Raw genomic sequence first — 21,369 nt, 5'->3', positions numbered from 1 at the left:
GAAGTATACACTAAAGGTAACTCTTCAAGAAGTATATAACAAAGGAACTTATCAGGAATTATATATAAAAGCTAACTCTTCAGGGCGTATACAACATGGTAACTCCATTCACACTCTTCTTCACATGACTCTCCTTTTCACACTGGATCAGCTGAAGTTCCAACTCCTATCTTTAGCTTGCCGTTCGTTAAGTTATCTTTGCCACTTTCCGCAATCTTCCTATAGTGGGTTCAAGCATTTGATGGGCGATTGGAACATAATCATGAGTTTTGGTTGATGTTCTCTTGCGATAGCATCCATATCCCTGGCACTACGGCAGCTTGCAGGGTGTGGCCCTGATACTTAAACAAGAGACTCTTTCCTTCTAAAGTTTGGATCCTGATGTATTTTAAGCTGCAGCTCCTCCCAGGGATTTTTTTTTGTAAAAGAGAAGGAGAGCTTCATTGTAATGGCCTGTCCTTACAGTGTGTGAGCTAAAGAGGCAAATAAAAATTAATTCATATAATTTAATATTCAACAATATCAGTCATTTAGTCCTTATTATAATGAATCTATCACAACCAATAATTTACCTGGCATATCCCCGCAGCCAGCACAGATTTGTGCATAGTATTCATTTTCAGGGTCGAGCGCAAAGCACTCTGTCCCTGGTGTAATCTCTCTGTGGGCTTTTAACCACAGCCATGTCACGCCCTTCCGTTTGGTTGGTACGAGGGCTTGCCTTTTAAAATTCGCTTATTTTCATTAGTGAAACGCATGCACACATCATGCCTTTTCCGGTGTTTAGGCCGCCTCGAGCACACCAGCCAACTACAGAAAACATACGAGGCTCCATGTTTTCTGTATGGTTTCTGGGATACCTTTTCTCTTTATTTTATAAGCAGTGCAATCTCGCTGGGCAGTAGTCGACTGCTTTGCATGACATCGACACTCTTACATGGATAATTGCACTTTTACCGTTTAGATGGATAATTGGACTTTTGCCTGTTACATTTCACTGCAAGCTAACTTCTGTTTCCTTGCAAGAAAAGTCCAGTTAGGTGTTTACAACACTAACAGCTTTAACTCGAGCAAAAGCGAGATCCACTGCATTGCAAAAGTTTGTTTTGCTTGTTTTCCTCACAATGGTATCTGACTTAAAGGTGGCCATTTGGTGGCAGGGTGCTACATTGTGGCTGTATGGGAAGTTGGCAGGTTGGGACGAGGTGTCTATTGCTTGCAGGTGAATGCAGCATTTACACCTTTGGGCATTTCTGAAATTCAGGTTTACCTTATTTCCTGTTCATCAGCTTCCTTGCTACCCTTATGTCTGAGTACTCGATCTACAGGGTTAATTGTCAGCTAAAGCAGTGGAGTGATTTGATGCATGCACACAGCAGAAATCAGGTAACGGTCTGATAGTCAAACAGCCATGGTTGGTCATTAAAGAAGCTCGTCTGGGACATACGAACGGATAAGTGCACAGGTAGCTACTTATGTGATACAAACAGAGGTGAACATGTAGGTAAACTAACCTTTCTAGGTCTCGTTCAGGACATTCCTGGGCTGGGTACTGGTGTACACTGTATCTTGCTATATACACACAAGACGCTATAGATGACGAGGGCAGGCATACACTCTTGAAGAGCAGTCGAGACGAGGAAGATCTTATACTGGCAAGTATCTATGCACCCAATGCTACCCAGACACAGTTATATGACACACTGACTATCGCGGCACGAGCCGAACATTTGGCTCGGGCCGCAGCACGCGATCTTAAGACGCGCCGCGCTCCCAGCCTGCTCTGTACCTTACGAGGCCCTAAATTGGGCATGGGGCCTCGTTCTTTTTTAGCGCACCGCGTGTCTAGGCAGGTCTGATCCCCCACTCACCTGTTCTTTTCTTTTCTTCTTTTCTCTGGACATCTGGTTGTGCCTTCCTTTATGTTTTTTCCCCCTTCCCATATTACCCTTCTCTTCCCAGCATTCCTTGTTCCCTACTCTCTATGGTTCCTAGTCCATTCTGTTCTATGTGCTTTTCCCTATCTAAGATGGTGTCCTTTTACTTCCTGTTGGTCGTTTCCTGTTTATTGGTATTTAAGGGCTGTGATTCTTTCTCTCCTTGCGCTGCAACACTTTCTGTTTGGATGGTGTCTTCGCTCCTGCTTCCTTGTATTCCTTTGCTGGTTCTCATCGGTTCCAGTGTATTTTCCTGTATTTGCTCCTGCTGTTACCTCTTCTTTTTGTTCCTGTTGCAGGAACCTATCTTCTTGGAGGTTTTTTCCCCTTTCAGGGTTTTTCCCTCTGGCACTACTTCTGAGGGACACAGCGTGCTCTTGGCGTACCCATTGCCTGCAGCACCGTGGCTACCAGAAAGAGTCGCCCCTACTTGGGCCAAGGCCGAACATTCAAGAACAGGATCCACGCCACTCGCTCTGTGGCCTCCAGGATAAAGCAGCACGTAAGTCGTGACATTGACTCCGAAAGTGATACAACACTCAGGGGACACAGTCTTTTGGACCACAGTGAGTGAACAAATAAATAATTACTTTAAGGTAAATGAAGATACAGCACAAAATGAAGTTAATGAATGGAACACCTTTAAGGTGGCCATTTAAGGGGTGTATCTAAAAATCACATATGCTATGTTATGTGTATTTGTAGAGCACTCGAAACACCCAGGAGGGTATCCAGGTGCACAAAGCAGGAGCTGCCTTGGCTGAGCCAGGGTCGGGCTTAGGTAAAGAGTCAGGACTTCAGTATCTTGCTAGAATTCAAGGCATGAGAAGGTGGTTCTGATGTGCAGGGGCATGTTGTTCCAAACCTTCCACGCAAGCTAGCAGAAGGCACAACAGCCAGATATGGTTCTGCGTATGCAGGGGAAATGTGGGGGCTGGAGTCCCGCTCAGTGGAGGTGTCTGGTAGGTTTGTGGAAGGTTATGCGGTTATGGAGGAACATGGAGCCAATGTTGAGTATGTGTATAAGTGTGTATAGGTGTTGTGTATCGCTTAGTATGAAGACTGCTTGTTTGTGGACAGGGGGACAGGTGTGGGGTGGGAGGCTGAGCCAGTGCATGGTCATTGAGTTTTTATGGTCTTGAGTCTTCTGGTCAGTTGAGTGTTGATTGTGGCACAGAGTGTATTGCTGTAGTCCAACCTGCTGGTGAAGAGGGCTTGGGTGAGGGTTCTGAGAGGGCTGGTGGGGAGCCACTGGAATTTCTTCAGTGAGTGGAAGCAGGAGACAGAGACTATGTTTGCTTGCTAGTTACGATGACTTGATGTAAGGAAATGCCTCCTTGGCATGGTTACCCCCTGACTTTTTGCCTTTGCTGATGCCAATTTATGATTTGAAAGTGTGCTGAGGCCTGCTAACCAGGCCACAGCACCAGTGTTCTTTCCCTAACCTGTACCTTTGTTTCCACAACTGGCACACCCTGGCATCCAGGTAAGTCCCTTGTAACTGGTACCTCTGGTACCAAGGGCCCTGATGCCAGGGACGGTCTCTAAGGGCTGCAGCATGTCTTATGCCACCCTGGGGACCCCTCACTCAGCACAGACACACTGCTTGCCAGCTTGTGTATGCTAGTGGGGATAAAAAGACTAAGTCGACATGGCACTCCCCTCAGGGTGCCATGCCAACCTCACACTGCCTACAGGTATAGATAAGTCACCCCTCTAGCAGGCCTTACAGCCTTAAGGCAGGGTGCACTATACCATAGGTGAGGGCATAAGTGCATGAGCACTACGCCCCTACAGTGTCTAAGCAAAACCTTAGACATTGTAAGTGCAGGGTAGCCATAAGAGAATATGGTCTGGGAGTCTGACATGCACGAACTCCACAGCACCATAATGGCTACACTGAAAACTGTGAAGTTTGGTATCAAACTTCTCAGCACAATAAATGCACACTGATGCCAGTGTACATTTTATTGTAACATACACCCCTGAGGGCACCTTAGAGGTGCCCACTAAAACCTTAACCGACTACCAGTGTAGGCTGCCTAGTTTTAGCAGCCTGCCACACACCAGACATGTTGCTGGCCACATGGGGAGAGTGCCTTTGTCACTCTGTGGCTAGTAACAAAGCCTGTACTGGGTGGAGATGCTTCTCACCTCCCCCTGCAGGAACTGTAACACCTGGCGGTGAGCCTCAAAGGCTCACCCCCTTTGTTACAGTGCCCCAGGGCACTCCGGCTAGTGGAGTTGCCCACCCCCTCCGGCCACGGCCCCACTTTTGGCGGCAAGGCCGGAGGAGATAATGAGAAAAACAAGGAGGAGTCACTGGCCAGTCAGGACAGCCCCTAAGGTGTCCTGAGCTGAGGTGACTCTGACTTTTAGAAATCCTCCATCTTGCAGATGGAGGATTCCCCCAATAGGGATAGGAATGTGCCCCCCTCCCCTCAGGGAGGAGGCACAAGGAGGGTGTAGCCACCCTCAGGGCTAGTAGCCATTGGCTACTAACTCCCCAGACCTAAACACACCCCCTAAATTGAGTATTTAGGGGCTCCCAGAACACAGCAAGATAGATTCCTGCAACCTAAGATGAAGAAGGACTGCTGAGCTGAAAAACATGCAGAGAAGACGGAGGCACCAACTGCTTTGGCCCCAGCCCTACCGGCCTGTCTCCCCACTCCTAAAGACACTACTCCAGCGACGTGTGCCACAGGGACCAGCAACCTCTGAAGCCTCAGAGGACTGCCCTGCATCTAGAAGGACCAAGAACTCCCGAGGACAGCGGCTCTGTTCCACGAAGACTGCAACTTTGCAACAAAGAAGCAACTTTGAACCAACATACGTTTCCCGCCGGAAGCATGAGACTTTGCACTCTGCACCCGACGCCCCCGGCTCGACTTGTGGCGAACAAACACCCCAGGGAGGACTCCCCGGTGACTACGAGACCGTGAGTAGCCAGAGTTGGCCCCCCTGAGCCCCCACAGCGACGCCTGCAGAGGGAATCCCGAGGCTCCCCCTGACCGTGACTGCCTGCTTCAAAGACCCGACACCTGGTAAAGACTGGTAAAGACCTGAAGGATCTGAACTCCAGTGCAGGAGCGACCCCCAGGTGGCCCTCTCCCTTGCCAGGTGGTGGCTACCCCGAGGAGCCCCCCCATTGCCTGCATCGCTGAAGAGACCCCTTGGTCTCCCATTGAAACCTATTGCAAACCCGGCGCTTGTCTGCACACTGCACCCGGCCGCCCCCGTGCCGCTGAGGGTGTACTTTTTGTGCTGACTTGTGTCCCCCCCGGTGCCCAACAAAACCCCCCTGGTCTGCCCTCCGAAGACGCAGGTACTTACCTGCTGGCAGACTGGAACCGGGGCACCCCCTTCTCCATTGAAGCCTATGCGTTTTGGGCACCACTTTGACCTCTGCACCTGACCGGCCCTGAGCTGCTGGTGTGGTAACTTTGGGGTTGCCCTGAACCCCCAATGGTGGGCTATCTTGGACCCAACTTAGAACCCCGTAGGTGGTTTACTTACCTGCAAAAACTAACAAACACTTACCTCCCCCAGGAACTGTTGAAAATTGCAGTGTCTAGTTTTAAAATAGCTATATGTCATTTATGTGAAAAATGTATATGCTATTTTGCTAATTCAAAGTTCCTAAAGTTCCTAAGTGAAGTACCTTTCATTTAAAGTATTGTTTGTAAATCTTGAACCTGTGGTTCTTAAAATAAGCTAAGAAAAGATATTTTTCTATACAAAAACCTATTGGCCTGGAATTGTCTCTGAGTGTGTGTTCCTCATTTATTGCCTGTGTGTGTACAACAAATGCTTAACACTACCCTCTGATAAGCCTACTGCTCGACCACACTACCACAAAATAGAGCATTAGAATTATCTCTTTTTGCCACTATCTTACCTCTAAGGGGAACCCTTGGACTCTGTGCATGCTATTTCTTACTTTGAAATAGTACATACAGAGCCAACTTCCTACACTTGATTATTAATTAGAATGCTAAGGGTAACAAAGTAAAATGAAAAATAACAGACTTGGAGACACAACTGAGACAGCTAGAGTTACGGGCTCCATTTCACCCACAATGTGCAAAGACTTTTTGGCTGCAGACAGAATTATGTCACCCTTCTAGAAAGATTAAGAACAGGGCCACTGCAATTATGCAGCAGGCAGGGACCAAAATATGCAGCAGGGTTGATTAAATTACGCAGCAAGAAAAGGCACAGTATGAGACACAATGTGGCACATTTTGTGACAGTATTGCCTCATTATTTTGACATTTTGACACATGTTAATACTTAACTGTCCGCACAAGGGTTTCCCTTAGTAGCAGTGTGAAACCCAAAGACAGCAATAAGCAACTGAAAGGTGATTAGTGAACCTTTACAAATGCCTTCCACTGTGCGGCAACAGAAGTAGCCATATGTTTAGTAACTTTTAAACCGCTTGAGCTATAAACAATTTTTTGTTAAAAGCTGCAGATTATGAAGCATAAAATGAATTCTGTAAAAAAATGTCACATATATATATATATATATATATATATTTTTTATCCAAATGGTCAAGGTCATTTTCTTAAAGGCTCACCTAGCTGCCGGTAACAAAGAAGACCACCCTCGAAAGATATTTTGTGTCCAAAAAGTAATTTACTGAGTCTTGAGCAAGACTCAAGTGGAGTTGAAACGCATTGGTGGTTGCTATTCTTATCAATAAATCTGCCTAAAGGAACTTTGGAGTGCGGAAAATTACTTTTTGGGCACAATATATATATATATATATATACATAAATATCCAGAAAAATGGTGTATTTAAATCGCACACCAAGGGCTGCACATCATTCAATACCAGCTGGTAAAATACTCAAAAAAACACTTATTATCGATAAATTCATCGGCTGCTGTTTATTGAAAAAAGATTAGATTGCAGGTAAATCACACCAGCAAAAGTTGGTACAAAAAGCACAAAAAAAAAAAAAAAAAAAAAAGATTGACAATGTGCCCACCATTCAAAAGACACACACGCTGTCCCAACCAAATGGGATACATATATATCAGGGATGTGGAATTCCTATCGCCCGACGCCCGGGACATCTTGTTTGGGGTCAAAGGCAACAAGTTTTTATGTTTACTTTGTCCTTGGGACAAGTAGGCCCAACCCTCTGCAGCGCACACCCTTTAGCTGCCTGTTTACAGAGAGTGGAACTCTCTGCAGTTGAGGTAATGTGTTTCCAAAAGGTAATGCTGTTTGAACTTGTATTTATGGTTCATTATTTGAAAGCCTTCATTATTAGGGTGAGTGCTGTAAATAAATGTTTTAAGGTCACACTTCACTACTGACGTTGGTTCCAGTACAAAAAAAAAAAGTGTATACACATGTTTGAAAAGTTTAGGCTATGAGGCTAAGTATAATGCTCCCAGAATGCTCTCTGATTAGATGCATATGAAGTGTCATTTAGTAAAATGTTTTGATGCATGCTAGTATTTCCCAAAAATATTTCTAATGGAAAATCAGTGTAACCATTTTCAACACGATTATGGGAAGCATGAAAATAAACAAACACTGACAAAGCCAACTGATCTGACATATTTTTATAAGTCCTTTAGTTTCATCAATGCGTGTCTTGTTTTGACATGGCTTTTGTAACACTTTATTGTTGTGGGAGCTACCAGGCCTTCAACATTGTAACAAACACTGGCAAAAAAAAAAAAAACGTTTTTGAACTCTAAAAGCACACGTTGCCACCAGTGGCATAACAAAGGCCCCGCAGCCGCCCTCCAGGGGGCCCCTTCAGCACAGCACCTGCCCTGAGTGAGTCTGGAGAGGGGGCTCCTCCATGTTCTTTGCAAAGGGGCACCCTCCAGTTTCGTTATGTCACTGATTGCCACTGTAGTTCCTGACACTGAACAAAACTACTTTGTGTGCCAATATGCTCCTTGTGGAAGAGCAGAATGCGATCACTCACAGTAAAGCCAGCCGAAAGAGAGAGAAATAGAAGTTTAATAAAAACAAAATGTCTTTGTTAACACCAGACCTAATTAGGGACCAAGACCCACATGTAGGTAGCTTTTTGCATGTCGCAAACAGCGACTTTCGCTGTTTGCGACGTGCAAAAAGCACATTGCGATGCACAAACCCAGTTTTGCGATTCAGTAACCTGGTTACCGAATCGCAAAACGGGTTTGCGACTCGCAATTAGGAAGGGGTGTTCCCTTCCTAATTGCGAGTCGCAGTGCAATGTAGGATTGTTTTGCGAATGCGGGCGCAAACCAATCGCAGTTTGCACCCATTTCAAATGGGTGCTAACACTTTCGCAAAAGGGAAGGGGTCCCCATGGTACCCCTTCCCCATTGTGAATGTCACTGTAAACAAAAGTGAAACGAAAACGTTTCATTTTTCATTTTTGTAATGCATCTCGTTTTCCTTTAATGAAAACGGGCTGCATTACAAAAAAAAAAACTGCTTTATTGAAAAGCAGTCACAGACATGGTGGTCTGCTGTCTCCAGTGAGGGCCGCCATTCGCAAGGGGGTTGCAAATTGTGACCCACCTCATGATTATTCATGAGGTGGGCATTTGCGAAGCCCTTGCGAATCACAGATGGTGTCAGGGACACCATCCGACATTCGGATTTGCGACTCGCAATTTGTGGGTCGCAAATCTGAACCTACCTACATGTGGCCCCAAATTCTTAAAGAAAGTCACAAAAGTGCACCCATGGTATATGTCGTACCCCTATAAAATATTCATGAACTGTATTTTAGCATGGGTAAATACGCATGTGTAGATTTGCTCATGTGAAAATCTATTGAGCATTTGCAAGTTCATTTTCCCTCCAGCCACTTTCTTCCTAACCCTGGAAGAAGTTCTAATTCTGCCATTGTCAGGAGTAAATGTCCAACCTTTCTTATTATGGGAAAATATTAGAGAGAAGCTGGTGAAAATCTTTAAAACATGCAGGTTAGTAGGTTTGCAGACTCAAAGGCATTCCAGCCCTGGAACTATTGCTTACTGCTTCCTCCAGCCCCAGTAAGCAGATCTGCAGAAAGGTGGCACAATAAGGAAATTGCTACAGTAGGGATTGAAACTGCAAGTATTCAAGCCCTACTATGGTAGTAGCCCTGGCATAATCAGAGAGGCTATTATCAGAGCTCTTACATAATGAGATTGCTGCCATAATTTGGCGCCACACTACATGGCACCAAAGGGACAAGTAGATCTTTTTACGGGACAAGTAGATTTGAGAAGCAACCTGTCCCCTGGACAAGTAGATATTTTAATAAATTCCACACCCCTGTATATATATATATATATATATATATACACACACACACACACATTGCTGCTCCGACGCCGTATGTCTGCCTCGCGGTTCCAGTGCCAGCGGCAGTGGCAGCCACCATCAATGTAAAGAAGGAAAACCACGGCACATCCCAGGAAGTTGTAATGTTCCAGTTTATTCCTCGTAATGTCTTTAGATGAAACAATGGCATGTGGCCCAAGCAGACATCTTGGAGGCAGAATCAAGGATGACAACAGAAATCCTTATCAAATGGACAGCAGCCCAAATAAACAAAAGCCAACACGTGTTTCGTCTGGGTAGACTTTATCAAGGCTATAGTAAAGATATTGGCTCGATGTTCCAAAGTGCCAGAGACAGATTGATGTCTTATGATTTGAAAAAGCGGTCAAGAAAGGAAAAGCATGAGGACCATGATAAGCCTCAAATATCTCCACGCGTTTCTCACTGCGTTGTGTTGGCGGCGCATCAATGTACATAAGAAATCCATATCCCCAATACCATTGCTGGGTGAAAAATGAAGCAGCACACCAAATAGCCGCACCTACAATTCATTATGCAACACAACTATGTGTTTCGGCTGCAAGCCTTTGTGAAGTTAAGTGAGTGCCCCACTCCCCTTGAAAATATACGGACAACATAACAACAATGAAAGAAATACTAATTACATAACGGTTGCAAGCACTTCAAAAATGTTACATTACACTAATGCCTCTTCAAATAAATTATAAGGTACAAATGAGCTTGTGACTGGTAGTAAGGAGTGTAGTGCGCTGTGAGATGTTATTTTGTTACCCGTTTGATTTAAAAAACGTTTTTTTGAAACAAAAGAAAATGTTGGTGATTTGTAATAAAAAATGTGGCTATAATATATTGACATGAAGAGATCAAATAATGAGTAATTAATGGGGAACCACTGAGCCTCGCTTTGTTTGAGAATTATCTATGGGATGAATACTTAAAAAAATCTGAAAGACTGAATGTTTTTTTTCCCTTTGATATTTAATTTTATGCTCCCTGCCCCGCTGCTTAAGTGTATATAGGTAGTCCCTTTCTTTTCATGTACTGCCTTCCATGCCATGGCTGTAAGTCGCTTGAAAAGGACCACAGCCAAATCAGCCTGTTTCAATTAGTACTAAGTGCATTTCAGATGCTTAGTAATTCCAAAGAGGCGGAAAAAGGGGCAGCGGAAGCTGCACATCAATCACCACTGTCACATGTTCCATGATTTGTGCCCATATCAGTGACAAGGGGCAGTCCCACACCATGTGGAGGAAGGTCGCATTGTGATGGGCACACCGGGGCCACACTGACGCCTGATACATCTCATGCAACCGATGTGGTGTAAGGCAAGCGTGATGCAAATGGCCACGCATTCCAAGTCATGGGCATCCTGCATATCCTAAAAAGAATGCTGTTCCCCGACCTTTTATAAGTCCCCCATATAGGACACCCCTGCCTGTTGCCAAGGTGCCAGGTCGAGGCCTCCAACAGTTCCCTGATCCCAGGCATACTCCACAGTGGTACTTGCAGGGTACAAGGTGACATACGCCGCCGCAGTAGGATATATCTGTTCCAGCAGCATTTGGCTGTATGTGCTAGTCTACCCGTCCGACAGGGAGGTCTGCCAGGTGTCAACTGTGATTCCAACACTCCCAAGCCACCCAGGCCTTCTCTAATCAATCTGCCTTCACCCATTGCGTCTCCTGCCAGCCAGAGTATAGGCTATTGAAAATGTGCAGCTGCAAAATAAAGTTCTAGATCTGGCTAAACCAGGCCTCCTTCCATCAACCGTCATTGGAGCGTCCATACTGACATTCGCTTACACATTCCGTCCCAGGTTAAGTCTGAAATTAGTCTCCATAGGTCACTAAAGAAGGCCCTGGTGGGAATCATTGGCACTGCTGCAAAGAAATAAATAAGCTGTGGCAGGATCATCATTTATGCTATGGATGCTCAGCACATAGGGGACAAGGACAAGCGTGTCCAGAAGCCCAGAGGCTGCTGCTGTGACGTCAGGGTCCTGCAATAGTTGCAACGGTAAACTTTCACCCCAAGATTATGAAACATCTCATATTGCCAAATTAGGCGATCAACCTCCAATTCCTCCGCAGCTACGCATTCTACCCAGGGGAAAGAGATAGGACTTGCCTCAGTTCACTCAGAGACCTGTCATGGTTCCAAATAGATCGAAGAGAGCAAAAAGATCGGGCAGCCTCTGTCTGTGGTACATCAGAGCGTCATCTACATAGAACGAGACTATGTGCCTGTCGGGGGACACTGCCAAGCCTAAAGCTGGGCCTCTTGCTTGCAACAAGGTGGCCTAGGGCTGCATAGCCAGAGCAAATATAACAGGGGAAAGGGAGCAACCCTGGCTGGTGCCCCTGCCAATGTCAAATTGGCTCAGGAATTGACGACCTGTATGCACCCTCACCCGCTGGGCCATGTACAGTAATCTGACCCATTTCAATAATTCAGGACCCATCCCCAAGACCTCCAGGACCAGCAATAAATAGGACTGCCCAAGGGTGTCAAAAGCTTTCTCGAAGTCCAGAGAGACCGCTACTGGGAGCTCCTCAGACCCCATTATTGCATCCATAATGTGGCACAACCTGTGTGCACTGAAAGAGGTGGCCCTATGGGGAATGAGCCCACACTGGTCAGGGTGTACCAATATCTGGCGGATCAGGAGCAGCTGGTTCCCTAGCACTTTGGTCAGGATTTTGTAGTTGATATTCTGCATGGACAAAGGGCAATATGATCTTACTTCCAGGGGTCCCTGCCTTCTTTGAGAAGTACTACTATAAGAGCCTCGCATAGGGAGTCAGGCAGCCTTCCACATTGATGCGCCTCTTGATACATTCCAAGCAATTTGGATGCCAAAGTGGCCCTATATAATGGGTAATATTCTATGAGGAACCCATCAATTCCCGGTACCTTATTGCCGGCCACTGTGTGTATCGCTGCCTGTATCTCTGCCAGCTCTAGGGGTTCCTCAAGCTACTGGAGCTGTAGGGAGAATAATATTGAGGAATACAGGGGCGTGGCTTCGGGCGTCAAGATGGCGGTCGCACTCTGAGAGTGCTCTGGACCCCTCTGTCATCCGCCCGTAGTTAGAGTGGCCTGACCGAGCTGAAGACGTTGTCTTAACGGTCCCTGCGACCCCTGGACCCCTGGGAATCTCTGGCGGCGAGCACCTTCATGAAAGCGGCCCCGTTCCCGAGCCGCGCCCGATCCGTCCCTGAATACAAAATGGCGGACGGGGCTGACTCCCGTGGCTGAGTCGGGGCCGGACCGACGATCCCTCCCGGTGCGGCCGAACTGGAACAGAGGTGTGACGGGGTAAGGAAAGAACCCTGGAGGGGGCTGAGGCTGCGCTCCAAACGCGGTCCTCGCGGCATGCAGGAGCAGTGCTGCTGCATCCAGGGGGAGAGAGCGCTGTGTGGGTGATGCGGCGGCCGTGCGCCAGCTCGAGGACACCGGCCGGGGGGAGCTGAGAGGCTGCGCCGCACCCGGGGGAGACCCCGCTGGCCGGGGCTGGAGCGGCAGAGAGGCGGTTGCAGAGAGGGACTCCCTGGTGTCATGAGTGACAACAAAGGTATGCTGGGGGTCCACGGAGTGCGGCGGAGACACCGGGACGGGACGAGGCCGTTCTGAAGATACCGACACGACCGAATAACCAGCAATTGAATGGAGAGACTTGGGGCCACCCTCTGCGAGTCCCCGATCTGAACAGGCCCACCGCGGACCGCTGCCGCACCGGGAAACACACCGCGATCCGGCCTAACGGAGGGCGATGGCCTTGAGTGACCTCGTGGCGTCGCTGATGCAGCGTAATCAACACTAAGGCCGGTCGAAGCCCTACTGAAGGTAACGGCACGAAGGGACAACAGGGTGGGGGAGGGGAGAGGAGTTAGGGAAAGAAGATGCCCTAACCCCCCCTTAACACTTAATACCTAATGGCAGTTAGCAGCTGGGCCGGGACGGAGCTGGATCCATCGTAGAGTCACCGGATCCCAAAGGTGGAGAAGACCACAACTTGGGCCTGAACGCCTCTCCACACGCCCTCTTTATAACTGTGGTAACTACAAACGTGCAGGGGACCTAGGCTTGACTTGAAAGACTGCAAGAAGTGAGCTACCTGACTCCTGTTTCCGATATTGTGATGGGGAGAGACAAGGCGAACAAACAACCCGCACCCTCCCAGCAAAAGATTGACCAGTTCACGACCCCGGCGGGCCAGCGAGGAGAGGGAGACACAGCTAGCGGAGGCCCCGCACCAGACGGAGTGAGTGCCATCCTTCAAGCCATTCAATCATCACAGTCTGCGGTAGAGACTAAGATCGGGGAAGTACGAGAAGACGTGGGTCTTGTTCGACAGGACCTCAGAAACGCAGTGAACCGGATCACCGAGGTTGAAACTAGAGTCTCCCAGACTGAAAACGACCTAGCTGACCTCAGAAGTAAAGTAGCCCAGCTGCAGACCTGAACCGGCGAGCTACACCGTCGTGCAGAAGATGCAGAAAACCGGTCAAGACGCAATAACCTGCGTTTCATCGGATTTCCGGAGGGCATAGAAGATGGCGGGGCCTCTGAGTTCCTAGAGAAGTGGATTAAAACCTGGATGCCGGAGCAGTCCCTTTCGCCCTGGTTTGCGATCGAAAGAGCCCATAGGGCACTGGCTCCTCGCCCCCCACCAGGCGGCCCAAAACGCCCAATGATTGCGCGCTTCTTTAACTTCAAAGATAGAGACAATATCCTTAAAGAGGCTAGGAGGTTGGAAGATCTTCAATGGGAGAACCATAAAATCCTAATTTTCCCAGACTACACCCGTGAGGTCCAGACCCGCCGCCGGTCGTACGAACACGTTAAGCAGAAACTTAGAGCGATGCAACTTTCATACATGCTCCTCTTCCCCGCGCGGCTCAAGGTCCTCCTGGCCGGGCGAGCGCACTTTTTTGAAACACCTGAAGAAGCTTGGGACTGGCTGACGGAGGAGGGCATCGGAGCCCGAGGGGGGCCCTCGGGACACTCGGAGAGGGCCCCTCGGGTCGGTCCCCTCTCCCCGGGAGGCCCCCGGAGGAGCACCAGATCCCAGAGAGGGAGACCGAAAGACACAAACAACTTGGCAAATAATGAGGAAATCCGAGACTCTGGCTCACAAACAGAGAGGGAACCCGCAGACCCCTCGGGGCCTCAGACCTCAAGCCAAACAATAGATGACAACAACTTGAGCCAATCCCCGGCCCTTGGTTAATATGACGCATTTGACACCCGCTGATGGGAGTCCAAAAGACTTGGGATGTCAGACTTACCTATGCAGACCTTACAAGGGTCACTACAGAAGGCGTCAAGCCTCTTTACTATATGACACCCGAGACTTGGCAGGTTACCACTAATTGTAATTGATCCGACTATATGGAGGGGTCCACCACTCCACCCCAAGGACAGTCCTGCTGGCTGTCTGGTTTTGGTTGGGTATTTGGGCGACAGATGCTTCCGGAGTGGGAGTATGGGGAGGGGAGTAGTTGGGGGGTTGGGTTTTTGAAGTTAGTTTAGACAGGAATAGGAATAAGTTGGTTAGGTTTCTTATTATTTCATTGTTATGTTTGGAATGGTCGCCCCTGGGTCCACAGCCTGACACTCAGCCCTATGTAACACCTACGCAACTCATGCCTGGCACTCATGAACTCAGGTCCTTTCCTGGAACGTAAATGGCCTGTTGGACAAGATTAAGAGGTCAGCAGTATTTAACACTCTCCGCAGGTACTCCCCCTCAGTGGTCCTCTTGCAGGAAACCCACCTCCTTGGGACTAAGTGCCCCATGCTCATACGGGGAGGATATGACAGAGTATACCATGCGGGCTTCTCCAGGGGCTCTAGAGGGGTAGCCATTTTACTTCACCGCTCTCTGCCTGTGGTGATCACAACCACGCAGGTCGACCCACAGGGCAGATTTGTAGTGGCCACGGGGACTCTTCATGGAACACCGATAAACTTTATATCTGCGTATGCCCCCCCGACGAGACTTGATGCCTTCTTGCACTCGCTTCGCCGAGTGGTTGTGGGACTGCCCCAGGGGACCACCCTGCTGGGAGGGGACTTCAACGCGGTTCTCGATCCCGATTTGGATGTATCCGGCGAGATCGCGGCCAGTAGATTAGCCAGGGCTTCGGCTCTGACTGGTTGGACCGAGAGCCTTGGCCTTTGCGAGGTATGGAGAACCTGGCACCCTAGGGATCGTCGGTACACCCACACGTCGGCCGCCCACCGGACGCAATCCAGAATAGATCTGGTATTCATGGCCGCTCTTGACCTCTCGAGCGTCACAGGGACAGAGATCCTCCCCCGGGGAGTCTCCGACCACGTACCAGTGCGGGTCCGCCTGGGTGGAGCAGATCCCTCCAGACGCCCGGTATGGCGCCTAAACGCATGGTACTTACAGGACAAAGACTACACCCAGGAGATCAGAAATCAACGAACCCAATATTTTGATCTGAATCTGGGGTCGGTCCGGTCCCCGGGAACATTATGGGCCGCCTGTAAGGCTACCATCAGAGGGCATGCCAAGCACCTTCTCCGCTCCCGCGAGCGAGACAGGAACTCCCAGATCTCTGACCTGGAGGCTAGGGCCCTGAGACTGGAACGCCAACAAACGACCTCTTCGTCTGCCACTGCCCTGAGGCAGCTGACTATGGTTAGAGAAGAAATTAAACACATAATGCTAGACTTGGCTAGGTGCATTTGGAGAGCTTCGGTAGCCCGTATATATGGCTGGGGGGACAAAAATGGGAAGCTCTTGCACTGGCTGGCCGCTCGCCCTCTGGCCGGCAGGGTTATACCTGAGATTTTAGAGCCCTCTGGCTCCCTCTCCAGGACACCTGCTGAAATTGCACAAAGCTTTGCCTCCTACTATGCCCGCCTCTATGCAATGCACCCCCGCCCTGCCATTGAGAAAGAGACTCCCCTCTTGAATGATGTCACTCTCCCCAGGATCTCCCTGGAGGCAAGAGATAGACTGGATGAAACTATTAGCCTTGCAGAGATCACCAGTGCAATTTCCAACCTGGCATCGGGCAAGACCCCAGGCCCTGACGGACTCCCGGCAGAGCTATATAGCAAATGCAGTGATATATTGGGTCCCCACTTACTCAATATGTATGGAGAAGCCGAGAAACTAGGCCGATTTCCCACCGAGATTGACCAAGCTACGATAGTTGTGATACCAAAAACCCAACCCCCATCGCGGCATTGTTCGGCATACCGACCCATCTCACTTCTGAATATTGAGATCAAAGTGCTTTCCTCGACCCTGGCCTCTAGATTGAAAGAGATAATGCCCACACTAGTGCACCTGATCAATGTGGCTTTATGCCCACTCGTAGCACCAGGCACTGCATTAGGCGGTTGCATCTGGCTCTGGCACATCGCAAGACTCTGTCACACACACCCTTGGCATTACTCTTACTGGACTTTGAAAAAGCCTTTGACACAGTGGATTGGTCCTATCTTGAAATGGTCCTGCAGAAAAATGGGCTCAGCCCCAAATTCCGAGGCCTAGTGAGACTCCTGTATTCCAAACCGACAGCTCGAGTCCGGGTGAATGGAGTGATCTCCGACCCGTTCCCTATTGGTCGCGGAACCCGGCAGGGTTGCACGCTATCCCCATTGCTCTTCGCATTAATGATAGAGCCTCTTGCGATACTGCTGCGAGGAGATCCCCTGATCGAAGGCTGGTCCTGGCCCGCTTGCGCAGAGGACCGTGTGGCGCTATACGCAGATGATGTCCTCCTATATATCTCCAACCCGGCTAAAAGTGGCCCCCGCGTGCTAGAGATCCTGGGCATTTTCGCAGAAGCCTCGGGCTGATCCTGAATCCCGCCAAGTCCCTGTTGGTCCCCCTACACCGCTCCGGAGATTGTGTGGACTGGCAGTGGAATATTCCAGTACGAAGAAACAGCTTTAAATACCTAGGAATATTTATTTCACTCCTCCCCGAGTTGACATGGGAACTTAATGTTACACCGTTAACCAGAAAAATTAGAAGTGATCTCCTACACTGGAGGACACTCCCTCTTAACCTGCTTGGTAGAATAGCGCTCTACAAGATGATGATCCTTCCTAGGCTCCTCTATCTCCTACAAAATTTTCCCCATCCCATTCCTAGGAAATGGTTTGCGGAAATGGACTCATTGGCACGCCAATTTATATGGAGCGGAGCCCGCTCACGGTTAGCACTCAAAACTTGCCAGAGGAATGTATATGATGGAGGTTTGGGTATGTCCAATATCCATTACTACCACCTCGCGTCACAAGTACTTGTAATTAATGACTGGATGGGGGGTGGGTGGACAGATCCGGCATACCGACTGGAGCTCCAAACGATGGGGTACCCACGGATTTGGGACACCCTCTATGGAGGTCCGATCTCTCGAGACATCCCGGACGTGACCAGGGTGGTTCTGCAGGGATGGCGGACGGCTCAAAAATCGACGGGGTGGTGGGGACGACTTACCCAACAAACCCCACTGTGGCAGGGGAGGCAATTGGTGGAGGTGGCGGCCTGGAGGGGTTTCAGAATTGGGATAACATTGGCATCTCCACACTAGGCGATGTCTGGAACGGGTTACACATACAATCCTTCGAAGATCTCCAGAAGAACTTTTCATTAAATAAGACACAGTTCCACAGATACCTCCAGCTCCGACATGCCTAATCAGTACATATCCGAGTGGGAGAAACCATACCCGAATGCAGCCCCATGGAGGCCAAGGCATTGATGGGGGGCCTGGGCAGGGGGGGTGTTTCCCAGATATATCGCACCCTGGTCTCCGGCACCTCGGGTTCCCTGGGGGTGCTTCGCCAGAGATGGGAGGGGTGGGTGGGCCCCATGGAAGAGATGGAATGGGGTGAGGCGCTAATGGCCCCGCGTGCCCTGGCGATCGCTACCTGCCTTAGACTGATACAAACTTATTTTTTGCACACAGCATACCTCACACCCGACAAACTACACAGAGCGGGCCTCCGCCCCACTGCGGAGTGCCCCGCTGCAGAAATCCTACAGCCGACTTCTTCCACATGGTATGGACCTGCCCGGCCATGGTGGCCTATTGGGGAGCTGTCTTGGGGGAGGTTTCTGAGGTGTTGCAGGAGAATATAGAGAGAGAGCCTCTGCCCCTCCTTCTTGGGATCATGGGTGACACCGAGCTAAGGAGACCAGATCGAATCTTCCTCGGGGTGGCGTGCTTAGTGGCTAAGAGGGATATAGTGGCAAACTGGAAGGCCAAGAGTGCCCCATCATTGGCTAAATGGAGACGGGGAGTGGATTGGTGCGCACAGAGTGAAAAACTTGTATATGAGGCTAGAGGATGTCCGAATAAATACAATAGGATATGGGGGAAATGGGAGGCCGCAATAGGCACCTGAATAACATGTCATCTCCAATATAAGTGCTGTCTGGGATCACAGGTTCGACCAATGTTGGGTGCCCGTTCGCATCGTGTTTTGACGTTTGTATTATGGTTTTTCTTTCTTTTGCAAAAATCAATAAAAAATTCTTTATCAAAAAAATATTGAGGAATACAGCTCCAGCAATATATTCTTGGAGACAGTCTGGGGAAAGGATCAGGAGGGGGTTATAACGTCTCAGAATACTGGGAAAAGGCCTTGCAGGTATCCTCCTTTGAGCTCACAATGCCTCCCATAAGAATGTGAATGGCCCCAATGATAGTACGCGGCACCTCGGGACGCACCACCCATGCAAGCATGCGGCACAGCTTGTCCCCATCCATGTGCTGCCCAGCCAGGAATGCTTTATAATCAATGTTATGAAAGCAGCACAAAGGATTGACTCCTTAAGTCCTGCAGTCATGCACGCGCCTCAATTAAAGTTACAGCCTCTTGTTCTGTGGCACGCAGTCACCTCTAATACCAACACCCTACAAAGAAGGGACGCCCACTCCTCCCATGCAGTTTTAATAAAGTGTCCTCTCATGACCAACATCATAGCATCCCACTTAGCACTCTTGAATCTTGTGAAGCCCTCGTTTTCCCTAAAGTAATGGAGTAAGTGGGATTGAATAGTGTCTCTATTTCCCGCATTGCAGAGGAAGTCTGTCTTCAAGTGCCAGGTTGTTATCAGCGCACTGTCCTCTCCCCACCAAAAGGTAGCCTTGAGGAGGCTATGATCTGATATTTTTTGCCCCAGATATTCCGAGCTCTGCATTACAAAAGACGTAACCTAGCCTTGTGTGTACTTGGTGACCCGGTGCGTAGTAAGAGTATTCGGAGTCTCCTGGGTGACTCAGTCACCAAACATAGTGCAATCTTATCATGTCCGTCCAGTGCTTAAAGTGCTTGGTCGCCTGCAGGTCTAGTGTCCTGGGGGGTGTATCGACCAGTCTAGTTCAGAGTTGTGTACAAAAATACAATCCTCACCCCAGAGGCTTGGAGTCTGGGGATCTGTGAGAAAAGCCAGAGATAGGGCACACAGGAAGTCACACTGGAGAGTGTTGGGAGCATAGAGGGACACTATTGTTAATGTATGTCCATCAAGTGCAACCAGCACAAACCGTCCCTTAGTGTCCACCACTGTACTGCTGTGTACGAATGGGACTCCCCAAGCAACCCAGATCAGGACCCTTCTAGCAAATGCAGAATAGTGAGTGCCAAACACCTGCCCACTCCAGCGCCCCGAAACCTTGTCTAACTCGGGGGCGGTGAGGTGCATCTCCTGTAGGTATGCTATGTGTATAGGTCTACGCCTAAGGTACAAATAAATTCTGTGACAAAGGATAGGAGTCCCATACCCCATATGCTCCATTTCAAGGTACAGTAGTTGGTAGTCATACCGAAAATAAGGTTCCACTTCTCCTGGGGTCACCAGTATATGCACACACTCCAAGTAACCCATAACCCCCATCTGCTTCCGTGCTGCCCCGTCCTGTCCCAGCAAACGTCAACAAACAAATCATAACAATAATACCCACTCCCTTGGCATGGACGCTAACAGGCATTGTGCCACTATTTCCTCAACAAAGCATTCAGCGCCTAAAACCTGACGTTAATGCTAAACAGTCCTTGCAGAAAACCTATAAGGTTGGGCCATATAATGGGAGAAAGAAGAACTTCTAGCACAGGCCCCTGAAATAGGACAAGCAAGCCCCAAAGAGGGCCCCCACTAATATAAACCCCAGGTGTCTATGGGAATTTCTCCTGTCCATCCAACATCCCCCCAACAGGTGCCTGGGGCGGCTCACTCACCTGTAGGAGTAAAGTCACTCTTCAGGCATCTCCCTGCTCTCTGATTTCACTGAGGCAATGGGAGAGTCCCCACGATCGGCCACTGAGGTAGGCCTCCCCCACCCAGATTCCTGGTCAATGTCTGGTGCCAGCGTCTGGAATCAATTAGCTCCATGAAGTGAGACCTCCACCACAACCTGTGCTCGTTCTTTTGCAGCTTGTTCCTCAGAGGGGTGTGATCGGGGTCTACACAGGTGGCGTCGACGTCTTGGCCTTCCACCTGAACAGTCATTTTGGGTTTCGCCGAACAAGTCCTGAATGCAGTTGGAGTGCAGGCCTCACCAGGGGATTAGAAGAAGTGGGTTGTGTTGGCCTCCACCACCCTGAGACTCGCAGGGAACAGCAAGGCATACCAGTTTTTGCAGCTGCACTTTTGCGGCACCCAACGTGTTGTGTCTCCTCTTGACCGCTGCAGTATAATCAGGATATGCCGTGATGGTTTGGCCATCAGAAGTCCAGGGCTCGTCCCCTGAAATAGCTGTAAAAGGAGGTCTCTACCTCTGTAGTTGAGCAAATGCGCAATCACCAGGCACGCTGAGGCACCCGGGGCCGGTGGGCAGCCAGGAATATGGTACGCTCTTTTCACCAAGAAGAACTCGGGTAGATGATTCGCCAAGACCATCTGCAATAGCCAGAGTTCATGTTGGGACCCTCCACTGTTTCAAGAAAGCCCAGAAGGCGGACATTACTTTGTCTGGAACGCCCTTACGAATCTTCAGCTCTCACCTTTAGTTAGCGAAACTCAGCTTGCAGGATCTTAAAGTGGTCATGTACCGTCACCAGGGAGGGAGCATGGAAGTCAGTGTAGACTCCACACCATCCACTCTTTCTGCAAGC

General features: G+C 49.2%; 1 protein-coding gene across 1 annotated transcript in view; it reads right to left on the bottom strand.

Annotated features, from left to right (window-relative positions):
• The window catches only part of LOC138286970 (zinc finger protein 850-like), a 287,157-nt gene that overhangs the window by 160,914 nt on the left and 104,874 nt on the right, over positions 1-21,369 (bottom strand). The gene's annotated exons all lie outside the window — the stretch shown is intronic.

This window comes from Pleurodeles waltl, chromosome 4_1 (genome assembly GCF_031143425.1).
Source record: "Pleurodeles waltl isolate 20211129_DDA chromosome 4_1, aPleWal1.hap1.20221129, whole genome shotgun sequence".
Taxonomy (NCBI): domain Eukaryota; kingdom Metazoa; phylum Chordata; class Amphibia; order Caudata; family Salamandridae; genus Pleurodeles; species Pleurodeles waltl.
Note: the sequence above shows the minus strand (reverse complement) of the source record. Positions and strands in the feature narration are given on the sequence as shown.